Here is a 17,477-nt window from a genome sequence, read left to right as displayed (position 1 = left end):
AAGGATTATCATTGCTGTGTTCCAACATATTTTCTTTTCAAATGTATTTAAATTATATCTTACTTTAAGGAATATGTGTATCATTATGTAAGAAATGTTTCTTCAATTCCGCTATTCCTTTTTGAAATGTTTTACAATGTCCAAAAAAGTCTATTATTTTTATGAAATACGTTTGTATTTATTTGTAGATTGCATAAATGGTTGAGATAATTTTTTTAGGAAGAAACAAAATAAATGTGTTGCTACTTTTATGGATAACGAATTTCTTATGGTGAGCGATGCAAAGAAAACCGTCAGTAACAACAACAGTGCATGTACCCTCCTGGTGTTCTCCCAAAATGCCACTGACCAAGTCTAATAGCAAACAATCGAAATTAGGAATAATTCAGGTACCTTAGTTTCCTCATTGAGATGACCAGTGAAACCATGCAGATTTAGTGCCAGAGATTTTTTGAGTAGAGGTGTGAAATACATTTCATATAAACTAGTGAATGGCGATTTTAATCAAAATAACTGAAGTAATGTGCTTTCTGGTGGATACCCTAACTGCAGAATGCTCTCCTTGTGAATATCCCCGGGCGGCAGAATGGATCATGAAGATTTTTCAGCATTGCCCCTACTTGGTAGTTGGTGGTGTTGTACAGCTCCATGCCGACTCCACTATGCCCCAGAAGTGATGACTGGCGCGGTATATGGGCGCCACCCGTGCCATCTGACATCAGTTTCTTTCTGAACATCATCTGTGTGCTCGGACGTGGTGAATTCTGCCAGTGTGCACATTTCTATTATTGGGTCCGTTTTATATAGAAAAGAGCCCAGCCCAGAGGACGGGGAGGTGGGATGGTAGTGAGCAATGTGTAATTAGATAGAGAACTCACCAGAAAGAGTGTTACCAAAGGAAAGTAACATGTTCTTCTGATGGTTACTTCCAATTGCAAATTTCTCACCTTGTGAACAGATACCAAAGGAGTACTCCCCAAGGAGGTGGGTCTTGGGAATGGTTCAGACCAAAAAGTCATGTAGGGCCAAATGGCTAAAATGCCTTTCTCTTCGTGCCCAGTTGACGAGACAGTAGTGCTTGGTGAACGTGTGCACTGATGCCCACGGCGCAACCTGACAAATATCCAGAAGGTGCACCCCGCATGCTAGTGGCCTTAGCCCTGGTGGAATGGCCCGTCAACCCCTCCTGAGGAATTTACTTTGCATTACTTAGTAGATCTTAATATAGAGAGTGTCTGCTTCTGCACCCCCACCAAACCAGCCAGAATGCATGGACCCACCAAACGAGGCAGCTGGTACACCCAAGAAATCAATGCAGCAAAATGCAGATACAAACAACGGGAAAGAAAATGGCGCTCCAGCAAAAACAGTGATCGAGCCATCTTCAAGTCTGCCCTCTACAATTACCACCACCTACTTAAAACAGCAAAAAGAGTGCCCTGACACGCTGCATCCAGGGACTCTGTGACGCCCTTGCAGACCACTTCCACAACAAGACAGCCACCATTTGCAGAAACTTTGAGCCCCAAGCCACCAACCTCCTCAGCATACCCACTCCGGCAAAGACAGCCGGCGACCACCCACTCACCACATGGGAACAACTCAGAACAGCAAACACCAAAGCCTTACTGAACTCCATCCACTCAGGTGCACTCACCTACCTGTGCCCCCATCGACTCTTCAACCTCGGAAGGGCTGATATCAGCTACCAGCTCACCACCATCCTGAACTCCTCCATCTCCACAGCCACCTTCAGACATTCAGAAGTCTGACCTCTCTTCAAGAAACCCTGGGCAGATCCCAACTACCTCCAGAACTATCACCCCATCTCGCTGCTCCCCTTCCCCACCAAAGTCCTGATGAGTACTCCTTTGGTATCTGTTCACAAGGTGAGAAATTTTCAATTAGAATTAACCATCAGAAGAACAAGTTACTTTCCTTTGGTAACACTCTTTCAGGTGAGTTCTCTATCTAATTACAGATTGCTCACCACCATCCCCCCTCCCCGTCCTCTGGGCTGGGCTCTTTTCTATATAAAAAGGACCCAATAATAGAATTGTGCACACTGGCAGAATTCATCACCATTTGGCTCCATGTCTGAGCAAACGGATGATTTTCAGAAAGAAAGAGCATGAAAATAGGCATCCTGCAGATCCAATGCCACCAGGAAAGTGAAGCCATGCTGTACGTTGCTAAACATGTCAGACATCAGGTAAGTCTCCCATTCAGGACATAAAGAAACTGGGCCATCATGAGCATCTTGAACTTGTCCTTTCACAGGAAGAATCTGAGGGGTTGAAGATCAAAAATAGGCTGAAGTCGTCTGCCCTTCCTCAGCACCAGTAATTATCGGGAAAAACACCAAGTTCTGAGCAATTTGTGAGGCCAGGACCCTCTCTGTGGCACACTTTTTTCAGAAGAGGCGGGACAAAATGGTCAAATGGTTCCTCCAAAGGTTGCCCTGATGTAGGTGGAATAGACAACCAGACAGAAAGGAATAGCAGGATGTAACCTTTTTGTATTACCTGCAGGACCCACTTGTCAGAGCTATTGTTAGCCGCCCATGGAGGAAATTAGCGATCCTGCATGCCACAGGGTGGTTGTGTGCTGCAAAGGGTAAACACAAGTGGCTGTAGGGCAGTTGCCTGGAAGTGCTGTGGACTGGGAAGTTCATTACTCCTGTTGGCCTGTACATTGCCTGCTGGACCTACCCATGGCATCAAAAAGACTAGGGCATCTGCTAATGCAGTAGAGGGCCCTGATGTTGGCTGAATGAAAAACCCTTAGTGATGCGTGGAATTGGTGAAATTACTGCGGATATTGCCTTAGGGGTGTAGGTGGGCAAAGGGAGCACACAGTTACTCTGCTCTCTATAAAGCACTCACAAGCAGCCTTTTTACCAAAGACACATGACCCATTGACGGGCATATCCAGAGTGGTGCTTGGATAGCACCTGAAAATCCTGTGGATCTCATCCACACGTGGTGCTGAAGCACCACGCTACTGCCCTACCTACACAGTCAGCTGTGTCTATTCCTGCACGGTTGATGTACTTTTAGGCATCCTCGCCATTCTGAATACTCTGTACCAAATTGTCCAGGAACTCTTCTGGGACTGCCGGTGGGATTTCTAATAAAGTATCCCATAAGGCTTGGGAATAGCTTCTCAGCAATTCATGGACTGATTGCATTGATGGAGCTTAGGGAAAGGCTGGCAGAAGAGAACATTCTATTTCTAAATGGCTCCATTTTATTTGACACCCTGTCTAGCGGGGTTGTAGGTAGGGAATTTGGGTTAACTCTGCTGGAGGAGGCCTATACCACTAGGATTTTACGTGCAGGATGCTGGGTCAAAAAGACCGGATGGCCTGTAGTTAGCCTGTAATGATGTGCCACTTGTCTTTTGACAGGAGGGCAGCAGCAAGGTTTCATCTAGGCACCCTGGAGGGTGTGGGTAAGTGATTTGTTAAAATGAAGCAGAGGTTCTGGGATGCAGAGCCTATGAGAGGATGTTCATCTTGACTTCATCTGATGGTAGTTGCAAATCCAATTCTTGATCCACCTTTCCAACGACCATTGTGAAGGACGTTGATTCTTCAATAGAGGGGCTGAGGGAGACACCTACCCCATGTCAGGGAAAGTATGTAGTCCACTGGACTCTTGCAGGTCAATATAGAAGTTGTCATTATCATAGTGGGGGGGAATCCTCCCCACCAATACACCATCTTATCTGAATAAGAAGGGATGAAAGCAGGGCGCAGTGGTATTGAACTTGTGCGCAGCTTCATACGAGGTCGGGACTGGTTCAGTTCCCAGTCAAATGGAACTATCCTTTAGCGTCGGTGCCGGCATCGATACGGCAAGCACCAACTTAGATCATGGGACCAGGTGTGGAATTGTCTCCAGAGTCGAAACTTAACCCAAACTGTGTTCAGAAGACAAAGCTGGCACCCATGGCGGACCAGCCGGTGATAACCCTCATGGAAGCCTCCATGGATCCGTAGGGCCTGAAAGAATGGCAACGAAAATTGGGAAGGTGTCAAAGATATGAAACATGGCATCGTAAATGTCGCCATGTGCTGTGGCATAGCCGATGGACTGGGAAACTCAGTTTGCATCTAAATCAGTTGTGGAGTCGGTTCCTCAGTAGAAGACTAGGAGAAAGACCTCAGGGCCTCTTCATGTTCTCACAACTTCTCTGAGGGATAGTGGTGATGCTGGGACAAGGCCCACTTATACTTCTTGTGCTTCTTTTTTGACTTGGACTTACCTCAGGACTTGGAATACGAGGAAGATCATTTGTGGGACAGACCAGAAGACAGAGAACAAGGCCTACACGTTGATTGAGAGTGGCATGTGCCCGATTTCTGGCAATGTTCAGCAACATACAGCATGGCTTCACTGTCCTGGATTGCCTTCGGATTCATCAGTGCACACTCCTCTACAATTTTGAGTAATGATCTAATGCTGGTCACCAGAGGTATACCTCCTAGGGATCTGTCATAGGTGTATGCCTGTAGTCTTAGAAAGTGGCATTTCCCTTGCACACTGGAAAAGTTTAAAGAAAAAAACCTTATCAACTGATGAGAAAGAAGAGGAGGTAGCTCTGGATCCAAATACGAATGCGCTGGAAGAAACGTTAGGGTGTATGGGTGTCACGTATGTACTGCTCCAGGTGTCACTTGAATTCTGTCGTAGTTTGGTTGAGCTTTATTTTGGCTTTGGACATCCATATCTGGATGATGTGCAGGGAGTGTTGGAGGCATTGGATGTCTGAGGAATAGGAGACTTTAAAGCAGCTATTTAGTTCCTTCTATTTTCCCAAAGTTTGGAAAACCATAGCCAGCGGATGGAATTGTGGAAGCAGAGCTTTCTCCTCTGAGCCAATGGCGCGCATTGCCCTGTGATCACTCTTCCTGAGGTGGGAGCTCAGTTAATTTCTCTTTAGCAAGCTTTGGTGAGGATGCTGTCCTTTGGTTGAATACTCAGACATAGCCAGCTATACTTCCTTCATCCCTTAGTCGAGAGTTAGGAAGGATCCCTTCAAAGTTAGGATACAAGACCTTATATTTTGTATCAGTTGTATTCCCCCAAGAGTGGGGTATGTTTTTAATGCAATGGAACTTAATGCTATGGTATGTGTAAAACTGTTTACTGGTGTGTTTCTAAGGTCTAGCAAATCCATCCTATGCTACCTTTCAGCCCCAAAGGTTTGTTAATTTGCTGCTGATCATTCGCAGTATTCTTGACTTGACTGGACTGCATTGTAAATGTTTTCAGTGTTGTACGCCAAATATTGGTAAAGTTTATCTTCAGAGCACTCTAGTTAATTCCTAGTGTGATATCACAGTCTTTTGTATTTTCAGTCAAACATTAATTCTCTTGCCTCTTGAAAAGCATTCCATGTGTTTTACATTTATTATGTCCATGGTGCCCTTGTATTTTGTATCACGGTGCAAGGTAATGGCCAATATGAAGGTACAGTAGGCACAATAAACAAAACTATGTGCTTTAGAGGACATAGTTTTAGGTTGAAGTCAATCCCATTATCATATTTATGGATTGAGCAAGTCATGCACCTCAAATATTACTTTAATGTTGTTATTGCCCTTGAACCAGGCAAGTAACAAGTCTTCAGCCAGAAAACATGACCAATGCTAGCCAATGAGAATCTCAAGCCGCTGGCGAGGGACCATCGGCCAGGACTTCGGCTTCAACAACAGAAGCCATTTTACCAGGAGGGGCAAAGTAATCAGGTGAGCTGGAGTTGATGCCAAAGAGGGACGATGACCGTTCAGTTTGTAGCACTACCTGGTGAAATGAAGTCCCAGAGTGATGCCAAGGATGGAATTCTTAAGAGTAATAAGGCACTGTGAGCTCCATCAAGTCATCTCTGAGGACCTCGTTGAAGACAGTACATAACCTTCTTCCAGAAGCAATGGAATTATTTAAAAACATAGTCAATGATATTTGCTCATGGCTCCGTTTACAAATGGAGATCGGCTTCACGGTCAGATAGTTTAGAGCACGCAGGAATAGCGCGTATAGTTTTGCATAACATCCTTCAGGATGACTCGTTCCAGCCTGCAACCAACTGCAATTCTATGTACACCCTGAAGAATGCGATGGTGTGTACAATCAGTATGAAATAATGACAAAACAGAAAATGGCAGACATAACACTACAACAGTTATCGCTGTCCCAAGACATGCAAATATAATTTGTTTGAATAAAATCAAGACAGTGCTATATATATATATATGACAAAATGTTCTTCCATGTGAGGCCTTTAGGTCCCTGGCCTTCCTAATTTGTGTATGCTAGAGCCATAACTGGCAATCTTTGATTGCCTGGACCTTGTGTAAGGATTGTGAGAGCATCCATTCTATGACTTGCACGTCAGAGGGCTATGTAGAGACTGCATGAAGCATCCACTGGATACAGTCTTCCTGTATGCTGCTGGAATTTAAAGATATTGCACTGCGGACACCAGTCACAGATGAAGGGCCTTCAGTGGTTGACGTCAGGATGCTGGAGCTCGGCTGGTGCAGCAGAGGGGCCACAATACACTACAGCAGTTACAGAAAGCCAAAGGTAGAGCACTCTGGATTAATATGTATGATTTTAGTTTAGGATGTCACTTCTATGATTGAGGCAGTCCTAAAACCAAAGCTCCCACCAACCAAACTAAGCAAGAGCCTATTGGTCACCAAATTTAAACAGTGGTTGCTTGAGGGTGTCTGGTGACCCGGTAAATGGCCCCAGTGTTCAGTCAGTGACACAGTTCCAGTTACTGTAGCTCAAGGGGGATCCACAAGAGCTGCCTCTCTCCCTAGATGCCGCTTATGATAGGCAGGGTTGTTGAGGCCAAGGCTCAGAAACCACAAGGCGCGGTCAAGGATGTTATCACGGCTACCTTCTCCAACCGATGAGGCAAGCTCCTCTGTGCAATGAAACAAGCTCACTGCGGATTGTGCACTAGGTAGAAAGGAAAATTCTGAACGGTTGAATGCAATACATTTTTATTGCCTTTTGGATGCCTCCAACATCCCTGTACATTACAGCATGCCTAGTATTCACTCTCTCCAAATAATGTATTTCAATCAGAGTCTCTGTTATGAGGTTCCAACCCAGGTTGATGTTTTTTCACTTAACTCTAATATTTCATATGGATTAAATGGTATTAAATGGTATTCAGCTTAGCATCCCATCCACTCTGTAGAGAAAGATAAGGAGACATCAATGAAGATTACTCCCGTCCACTTGCAGCACACTACTCCAGCCGATTCCAGTCTGTAGCCTTCTATTCAAGCACCAGCCACCCCTGTGGTCTCAGTTGCCTGCTTCACTCAGAACAGGACTGTTTATAGAGCTGGGACAGACATAACCCTGCCCTTTACCCTGACTGGTCAAATACCTGAGTGAGTGTATCTTGACTGAGGATATGCTACTGGTGAGGGACTAGTTTAGACAGTAGCAACTCCTCCCATTTATAGGGGGAACTCTACCATTCTCTTCCACGGACTCTGCAGACATCATGGTGTAAAGAATAATCCAGATGGATGGCACGCGTTACTCTGCTGTGATTGTTGCTGTAGCCCCAGGCTGAAAGCTGACTCCTTCTCCCCCTATTGACACAACTGTTCCTGGCCTATGAGTCAGCAATGTTGAACGGTTCAAGCTAGAGACAATCAGATTGTGCTCCTGTGTTTTTCTTGGTGGCTTTTGTTTGGTAGTTAGTTACTCCATGTTTGTGTGAGAACCTCGTATCAGACCAGGACGAGTAACTTGAGCTCACTCTCTCAATGTCACCCCAATAGAATCCTGCAATTGCAGCCTAACACTTGGCCTTCCCGGATAAGAAGGTGGTGGACCAGGCTTCAGGTGTCATTCTGCATGACAAAACTTCTCCTGAGCAGCTCGCAGAGATTATGTCATCCCTCTAGAACAGTCTCCATCCATCAGGTAAGTTCAGGCTGGCTGTTGTTGCGGGGGTTGGGGGGTCAGGCGGGGGGGGGGGGCGGGATGTCACATCACAGCCTCCTCGCAGGTGCAGTTCATCACCTCTTGCAGGTAAATAAAACAGTTTTTCTTCCCAAGCTCCAACAGTAAGGTAGATAGCATGTGTGAGAAGTTAGCAAGGTATATGCTGTCCACCATTTAAAGTGGGCACCTTGCACCAGTCCAAATAAGCCTTATGGTGATTTAAGAGGTCAAAGATAACATTAGAAAGGTATCCAAGTGGTAGCTGTGGAGAGCAGCCTCAGGCTTAGTCTTGAAAGAATGTTAAGCAGCTTGTTTTACCATAATGCAACCTTATAGTATTGGTTCAATGAAAGGATAACCTCACAGTAGTTATACAAAATATGTATTTATTAATATAACACTATCTAGTACGACACATTATCTCCTACACGGTGATAATCACAAAGCACACAATACTTTAGCACAGATACGGAAGTAAACAGTACTTATACACAGTGGGCCCCAGGGGGGACCAAACCATATACTAAAATAGTGGCATAAGAACCACGACTCGAGTCAAGACAGTGTCCAGATGCCGTAGAATATAGGTGAGTAAGTAGGGACCCCACGGAAGATGGGTGCAGTGTGGGGACACGACTGTGTGCTCCGTACAATTCTATGGGAAAGTCGCGGTTGAAGTTTTAGACCCTTCCCAGTGGACTTCGAAGAAACCCCGTGGAACACAGAAGGTTGGAGAGCCACCCACATGTGGATACAGAAGTACCCGAATTACCTTTCCCAGGGAAGCCAGGTGTATAGATCTGAAGTGGCGTCAGAAACTGCTGTCAAACTCAATGGGGTACTTTGAAGAAGAGCCGCTGCTGGAAGGAAGAAAAGTGTTTGTTGGAATCCAAATAGGGGTTCTTGTCAAAGAGTACCTGAAAGCAGAGTGGACAGAGTCTGGGTCACTCAGAAGTGACCAGGGGCTCAGCAGACGAATGCCTACCGTTGTCGGGTGCTTCAGGTGCATTGATGGAGGTCTTGACTCTGCAGCTACCGGAAGCAGGAGACATCAATAACAACCATAGCCGGATACCAGTTGTACCACGAAGGATGTCGAGTGCTGAGGGGTCGGTGTCCGGCAGGATCACCAACAAGCCTTTGCAACGGCAACCCACACAGAACATCAAGGATCGGTACGGTTCAGACCGGCAAGGTCCAGGAGACTCACCAATGCTAGGAAAGTCCGGGCAGGCCTGGAGAAACCAGAAGAGCCCAAGTAAAGCAAAGTTGACCCTCAGGTGGACTCACAGGCAGGAGGCACAGGAGTCGCGAGAGGACCTCAAGCGATTTCACCAAACAACATCCCACAGAGCACTCGGTACAAGGAGGCCGGAGTTCTTGGTAGAAAATTGTGTCAGAGGTTGGGGCTACTCGTAGCCCAATGCACTTGTTCGGGAAACGCCAACAAGCTTATGCACTTGCAAATGTATGCGGTGTACAGGGGTTCAGGTATTGCAGCCCCCACGGAGGGATTCTGACCTCAAACTTAGTGATAGTGTAGGAGGAACCCACCTCTTGTGTTGCTAAAGCCTTCGGAGTCCATAGTAGCTTAGGGTCAGCAAACCGGGCAGCAGTGTTGCAGTGCCTGCGAATGCAGGTGAGTGACTCCTTCACTCCAAGGGAGATATCAACGGTTGTCCTTGATGCTCGACAGGTGCTGCCTGGAGCTCGGGGTAGACTGTTCCCATGAGGCACGGGGTCAAGACTGATTTGCATATAGCTGTATCTGAACTGGGGTGGCGAAGTGAGCTAAAGAATGATGATGGATTCAATCTAGATCTGTGACTGGGGGTGAGTGCCTGCAATGTTTTAGCGCTGCGTCCATCATCTCCATGTGTTTGCTTTGTTCGCCCAAAGTTGGCAAGGTATGCCCAGACGTGGGTCCCTTGTTCTTTTTGCCACTAGATTCAAGCTAGCCTGGCTGATGAGGGCTGTTAGCCCGAAACTGGTCCCAGGATGCTTGTTTCTGGTCCAGGGAAGACATGGCTTGGCAGTTCAGGCTGGACTGTTCCCATGAGGCCCAGGGTCAAGACTGATTTGTATATAGCTGTGTCTGAACTGGGGTGGCGAAGTCAGGTAAAGCACGATGATGGATTCAACCCAGATCTGTGACTGGGGGTAAGAGTCTGTAAAGTTTCAGCACTCCGTCCATCATCTCCTTGTGTTTGCTTTGTTTGACTTAAGTTGGCAGGGTATGCCCAGAAGTGGGACCCTTGCTCTTTTTGCTCTGGATTCAAGCTAGCCTGGCTGATGAGGCCTCTAAGCCCGAAACGGGTCCCAGGATGCTTGCTTCAGGTCTTGGAAAGACATGGCTTGGCAATTCGGGCTTGACTGTTCCCATGAGGCACGGAATCAAGACTGATTTTCATATAGCTGTATCTGAACTGGGGTGGTGAAGTGAGCATCATCTCTTGGTGTTTGCTTTGTTTGCCCTAAGTTGGCAAGGTATGCCCAGACATGGGCCCCTTGCTCTTTTTGCCACTTAATTCAAGCTAAGCTGGCTGATGAGGGCTGTTTGCCCAAAACCGGTCCCAGGATGCTTTTATCAGGTCTAGGGAAGACATGGCATGGGAGTCCGGGATGGACTGTTCCAATGAGGTACAGGGTCAAGACTGATTTACATATACCTGTGTCTGTACTGGGGGTGAGAAGTGAGCTAAAGAATGATGATGGATTTAACCCAGATCGGTGAGTGTCTGCAAAGTTTCAGCGCTGCGCCCATCATCTCCTTGTGTTTGCTTTGTTTGCCCTAAATTGGCAGGGAATGCCCAGACGTGGGTCCCTTGTTCACTTTGACACTGGATTAAAGCTAGCCTGGCTGATGAGGGCTCTTTGCCTCGAACATGTCCCAGGTTGCTTGTTTCTGGTCCAAGGAAGGCATGGCTTGGCAGTTTCGGCTGGATTGTTCCCAAGAGGCACAGGGTCAAGACCGATTTGCATCTAGCTATGTCTGAACTGGGGTGGTGAAGTCAGCTATAGAACAATGATGGATTCAACCCAGATCTGTGACTGGGGGTGAGTTTCTGCAAAGTTTCAGCGCTCCATTCATCATCTCCTTGTGTTTGCTTTGTTCGCCCTAAGTTGGCAGGGTATGCTCAGATGTGGGTCCCTTGCTCACTTTGCCACTGGATTCTAGCCTGCCTGATGAGTGCTGTTATCCCAAAACCGGTCCCAGGATGCTTGTTTCCGGTCCAGGGAAGACATGGCTTGGCAGTTCGGACTGGACTGTTCCCATGAGGCACATGGTCAAGACTGATTTGCAAATAGCTGTGTCTGAACTGGGGTGGCAAAGTGAGGTAAAGAACGATGATGGATTCAACCCAGATCTGTGACTGGGGGTGAGTGTCTGCAAAGTTTCAGCACTCCATCCATCATCTCCTTGTGTTTGCTTTGGAGTCCGTAAGAGCTCAGGGTCAGCAGACCGGACACCAGTGTTGCGGTGCCTGCGAATGCAGGGGAGTGACTCCTTCACTCCAAGGGAGATATCGTCAGTTGTCCTTGATGCTTCACAGGTCCTGCATGGAGCCTGTATGGTGCACGGGCACAGACAATGCTTCAGACTGAGAGGGTGACGAAGTCTGGCCTATTCGAAGTCTAGCAAAGTCCAGAATGTCTAGACGGTTGAAGTTCAGTGGTTTCTGGTTCAGAATCTTGTCCATGTTGAATCTAGGGACCTACAGCCAGGTAAGACCTTAAGTACCCATGAAAGAGGGTTGGACAGATTCAGGGGACCCTCCCAGGGGAGGGTCTGACAATGGGAGGATATTTCCGTGTCCTTTGTCCAGTTTTGCGCCAGAGCGGGAGCCAACGGTTCCCAGGACTGGTTTGAACTGGAGTATGCACAGGGACACCAAATGTGCCCATTATACAGACTTTCAGTTGTTTGCAAGCGCACCCACCCAGCCCTAATACACTAAATCCTGTTTGGGAGGTGGTCACACCTCCCTGTGACATGATGCCTTTTGTTATGCCTTTCCCTGCTGGAGATTGACTCAGCAGCAGGAGGGCAGAAATGTGTCTCTGGTCAGCAGCAGCCATGTTGTGCTGTCCGGGCTAGAAGGCTGGTACCGGCAACACCAGGGACCCAACGAAACTCGCTTCTGAGGGGTGGAATCATACCACACAATAAGCTTTGTTCCAGCCGTTTTAGAGTTGGTCATCACGCGGTCTCATAATGCTACTCTATATGTCGAAAATGCCTGCTTCACTAAAAACCTGGGAGAATGGTCTCCCTAGGCTGTCGGGGTGTCCTGCTCATGCAGTGGCACCCTCTCACTTAGAACCAAGCACCCTGACTTCAGGATTGGTAAGACCTGCTATAGGGGTGACTTATAGTTTTTAAGTGTAGCGATTCTTAGATATAGAAAAACTATATCTCAAGTAAGTGGTGCATGCACCAACTTACACAGCTGCAATGGCAGACCTGTAGTTCCATTTTGCATGGCCTCTCATGGGTGGCATAAAACATGCTTCGGCCCACGGGAGGCCTCTGCGGCACCTATGCCCTGGGTATATAAGTACCATATACTAGGGACTGACAAGGGTACCCCAGTATACAATCTAGAGTGTACTTAAGTACATACCATAACTGTTTAGGGAGAAAGCAGATAGACTGGGGTCCTGATTAGCAGGACCCCAGTCAGACTAGTCAAAAGCAGTATTATATTTAGCAATATTTAGCACAGGAGGAGCCGTTCTTCATATTAATAAATACGATTTGCATTCACAAACGTTTATTATTAAAGAAGCAGATAAAAAATAATGTCATACCAAAATCAAGATTGCTGCATGTTCAGAAGCAATGCAATGCAATTGTTAAAATATATATCTAGGGTAAATGTACATATGAAATTTATAGTATTTATTTATTTTATTTATTTGCTGGTTTGTATAGCGCTTGAATCGACTCCAGTTGGAGTATCTCTGCGCTTTTGGAACCGGTGGTAACAGAGATTATATGTGAGTAGGAACTAGATCTCATTTCTGAACAAGACAGTTTTCAGGAGTTTCCTGAATGTAAGATGTTCTCTACATTGTCTCAAGGGCAGAGGGAGTTTATTCCATAGGGTGGGTCCTATGATAGAAAGGACTTTACTCCCGTGTCTGGCTTTTTTGGCATGGGGGACTGCTAAAAGAAGATTATTACTGGACCTGAGAGATCGAATTGGAATGTAGGGAACAAATTTCCTTTCAAGGTAGGCGGGCCCTTGTCCATTCAGACATTTGTGAATCAGACAGCATATTTTAAATTTGGTTCTCTGCCGGATTGAAAGCCAGTGCAGCTGCTCAAGGAGGGGCTTGGATGCTGTTCTCGGGGGCACATTGAGGACAAGGCGAGCTGCGGTATTTTGAATGACCTGGAGCTTAGCCAACACGCCTTCGTTGGCAGAGAGCAACAGGCCATTACAATAGTCAAACCGACTTAAAACCAACGCCTGGACAAGGGTTTTCCTAACGGAGTCAGGTAACAGAGGGAAAACTTTGCGTAGTAGGCTTATAGTATGAAAACATACTCCTGAAATATAGTTGGTGTGTTGTTTAAGTGACAGATCTTGGTCAAATCGAATCCCCAGATTCTTCACGACCTGTTTGGGTTCTGGAATTGCTCCTAGATCATGCGGCCACCAATCTGGAGTCCATAACATTTTAGCTTCCCCAAACAGCATTACCTCAGTTTTGCTGACATTGCACTGAAGGCAATTGGAGGACATCCAGTTTGCCACTGCTTTCATGCCTGAAGAAAAAGAGTTTCTTACATCAGCGGAGAGAGTTTTAAAAGGGAAGAGGAGCTGCGTATCATCCGCGTATGATACTGGGATGAAACCATACCTGCGCATCACTCTTGCCAGGGGTGCCACACAGATGTTAAAAAGGGTTGGGCTTAGACAGGAGCCCTGTGGCACCCCTTTTGAGATCTCTACTTCCGCTGAACGATACGCACCCATGGTGACTCTCTGGGTGCGATCGGATAAAAAACTCTTCAACCAGTCAAGGGCTTTGTTCTTAATGCCAGCGTTCGACAACCGATCCGTCAAGATGGTGTGAGACACGGTGTCATCACAATATACTGTTTATAATGATCTGTTTCTGTGTCTCCTCTCAAACTATTATTTTCCTGTCACTAAATCAGTTTGCGTGCATTCAGATCAAAGCTTGCTCCATTCCCTCATACCCTCAGTTGACAGTCTGCCTACTTCTCAGTGAACAAAAGCAGCCACCATGCTATAGCACCGCTTCCAGTAGCTACATTCTGCTCTGTCTTCAAGCGCTTCCTCCATGTTCTCTTCTCTTCCTCTATGGTCAGTGAAACAGTAAAGCACTATAATAATAAAAATACACTTTATTCGATTTGAAGAACTAATCATAAAAGCATATAAATAACAAGTAATTCATAAAATTTCTAGCAAGGGTTCATTTCACTAAAACAGGCTGTGAAAATACATGAATCAGCCACTTAGCCTAGGTATTGCGGGGGAGTAACAAAAATACCTCAAATCTTCAATCCCCCCTTGTGATTCTTAGCTTTAGGGCAGCTCTTAAAAAGTTGACCACATAAAAGAAGAGTAAAAACGTCAGATGACAATTTTAAAAACAGCAAAGCTATGTGTGCCTGCCTAAATCTAGCTTTTCTTAATAGGCCCTTCAAAAACATTTTTCTAGGTAGGCGTAATACGGGCAGAGAAGGACTGAATGAAGGGTATCCTATGGAGACCTATTGCCGCAGCCACAGGGCCCTCTCTCTTCTGAGTTTATAATAAAACCTGCTGGTACCGCCAATAGGTGATGAATAAAGTGTAATCTAAAGCAAGTAATTAAAAATCTATCATGTGCCCTTATCATTAATGTTAAATATGGTTCTATACTCTGAGTTGTTTTAACTAGAATATAATCTCTCACTGTGTGTTTAACAAGTTCAGAGGCTTCAAGTTGTGCCATGGCGAACTTTGAATGCAGAACTTTGGTATCACCATTGTCCTTAGGTCATATTGTTTCCGGTGTGGTAAACAGATCTGCACGCCCTAGCTTGGTAAAAGAATCCTAAACGTATTTTATCCAGGGGATTTTCATTGCGTGGTCCTGGGAGAGACAGGCCCGCCTCTACGTTTGTCCAAATCTTCAGCCAACATAGTTGCGGCTTAACTGCCACCAGGTCTGAGATATATTTGACCCCCAGTTCCTAATGGGCGCTAAATGCCGGGGTACTATGAGGGACCTTCAGTAGATGCCTCAAGTATTTGTTCTCTTCCATTTGCAAATTAGTAGTCTTGAGAAATCCCTACACCTCACTTCCATATAGAAACTTGGTGCAACAGTAAAGCGCCAAAGAGATGAACAGATCAGCGAAGAGCAGGTTCCAGACCAATTATGTCTCTATTGGGCCCTAAATGAGTAAGTGGTACAGATTCAGAGTTTTTTACAAGAAGGAAGTGCATATGTCAACTTTAATGGCTCTGCTATTCATCTTTATAGTCACAGTTCATTTTTTTGTTGTGAACAAAAAATGTATTTCTTATTTTACATATCATAATACATGATCTAATGATAAAAAATAGTTTGCAAACTATTCTTGGAACATAATACGACTTTTAAACTTCAAATGAATGAAATAGAAAATAATATACACGAAAGATACACAAAACTGTTTCCTAGTCCATTTCCCTACAGTAATAATACACAAACCTGTCTGAGGCATAATACAATGAGGAATACACATGAAGAGAGATTCTACAAAGATAGGAGTGACTCTATCGACATTATGTGTGTTGTGTATTGGCTTTGTAAGAATCAGGTCTGCTCTGTGCTATTCAGGCAAAATCTAGAGTAGAGTTCAGCAAATCTGAACGAGACTTGCCAGGTTCAATTTTAGGATGTTGTACATGATTATGTATTAGGACGTCAAGGGGAAATTTCTCTGGACAAGCACACTGCAGTTTAACCTACAAGCTACATCTAGGTTCCCAATGATGACCTTCTTTAGCACTTCCAGGTCATGTTCCTGCTGTGAAACCTGCAGGCCCAGCCTAACGCTATGTATGTGTGTCTATTATTTCCAGGTCCGATCATATAACATGTATGTATGCCTGATACTGCACCTCCAAGTCATTCAATAGGGTTTTCATGCAGGTCTACTCCAGTACCCAAGGGGCGTATTTTGCACAGTGAGTGTGTGTGTCTGTGCGTACATGTGTGTATATTTGTATCCATAGCCCTTGCACGTCAAATCAATGTATGTGTTAACCATAAGTACTTTATAGGTACTCCTATGATAGAACTTTGGCTGTTGTCTCCTGTAACATTGAGATGCCTGTTGTGTGTGTTTGTCTGTTCCATGATCACTCACCAGGACCCATGTTTTGTGTAGTAAACAACACATATTTCTATAATGCAAACAACAAGAGACATGTTCTTAAAATGCTTAACAGGAAGCATGCCTTGCTAACTGAAAGGGAGAATAAGGTTTTGATCAACGTTTTGATGGGAGCACTTTATATGACTTGAAACAAAGACCAGATAACAGAGGCCTATCTCTGAGGCAAAGATAAAAAATCAAAGTATTGATAAAGTCGTCCTTTTTTCAAATGTTTGTGGAAGGTCCTTGCAGGATCTGCACAAGGAATCTGATATCTCCCTTTAGAAAAAGACCACGACTTATCTGGCCTCTGAGAGCTAATACAGAACCATAGACCTAAGAGGGGACCACATCTGTTTTATGAATTCTATTCCAGATATTAGAATATTTAACCAATCAGCTTTTGCACGCTTTGGTCGAGTTAGGTTCCATCAGATTAGGCTATATGTGCATATGCCACATATGTAATTGCTCTATAACACCCAGATAGCTACTTGGTATGTGTGACCTACAACTCGAGGTCAGTTCTCGGCTGTGCCAGTACCTACTCTTGCACATCGAGGTCAGATAGATTTGGATGTATCCGCGTGTCCTCTTGCACTTCAAGGTCATACCAGACTCTGTATGTATCCAATCAACCTTTCTAGCAGAGATATTTCTCTTTTATTCTTTTTTTGTGAGCCTTTAAGACTTTATTGTCTGATTATTTAAAACCATTACAATTTAAAAACACTTTCAATTCATTCGTATATATAAATAATATTATTTGCTTTAGAATTTCCAGGTTAGCCACGTAGCTGTTTCTTGGCTGTGTATGTATTTGATCGGATACTCCCAGGTTAGTCCCTAGGTCTGTCAGTAGTAGCTCTTTTACATCCACATTAGATCAAGCTATGTCTGTATGTATATCCCCTCACAATTCCAGGTCATCTTTGTCCTGTGTAATTATCTGCTCTAGCACTCACAGGCCCATTCTTGGGCCCTGTCAGTATCTCCCGTAGAACTTTCATGTGAAATGAGGCAAAGTATTTGCTCTTATCCTCCTTGATCCTGTTAAGATTGTATGTATATACTTTTGCATTTCCAAGTTAAACCCAGCT

General features: G+C 45.1%; 1 protein-coding gene across 1 annotated transcript in view; it reads right to left on the bottom strand.

Moving 5' to 3' along the window:
- Positions 1 to 17,477, bottom strand: part of SLC24A1 (solute carrier family 24 member 1) — a 195,835-nt gene that overhangs the window by 56,143 nt on the left and 122,215 nt on the right. The window lies entirely within an intron of this gene.

This window comes from Lissotriton helveticus, chromosome 3_1, assembly GCF_964261635.1.
Source record: "Lissotriton helveticus chromosome 3_1, aLisHel1.1, whole genome shotgun sequence".
NCBI classification, from domain to species: Eukaryota; Metazoa; Chordata; class Amphibia; order Caudata; family Salamandridae; genus Lissotriton; species Lissotriton helveticus.
Note: the sequence above shows the minus strand (reverse complement) of the source record. Positions and strands in the feature narration are given on the sequence as shown.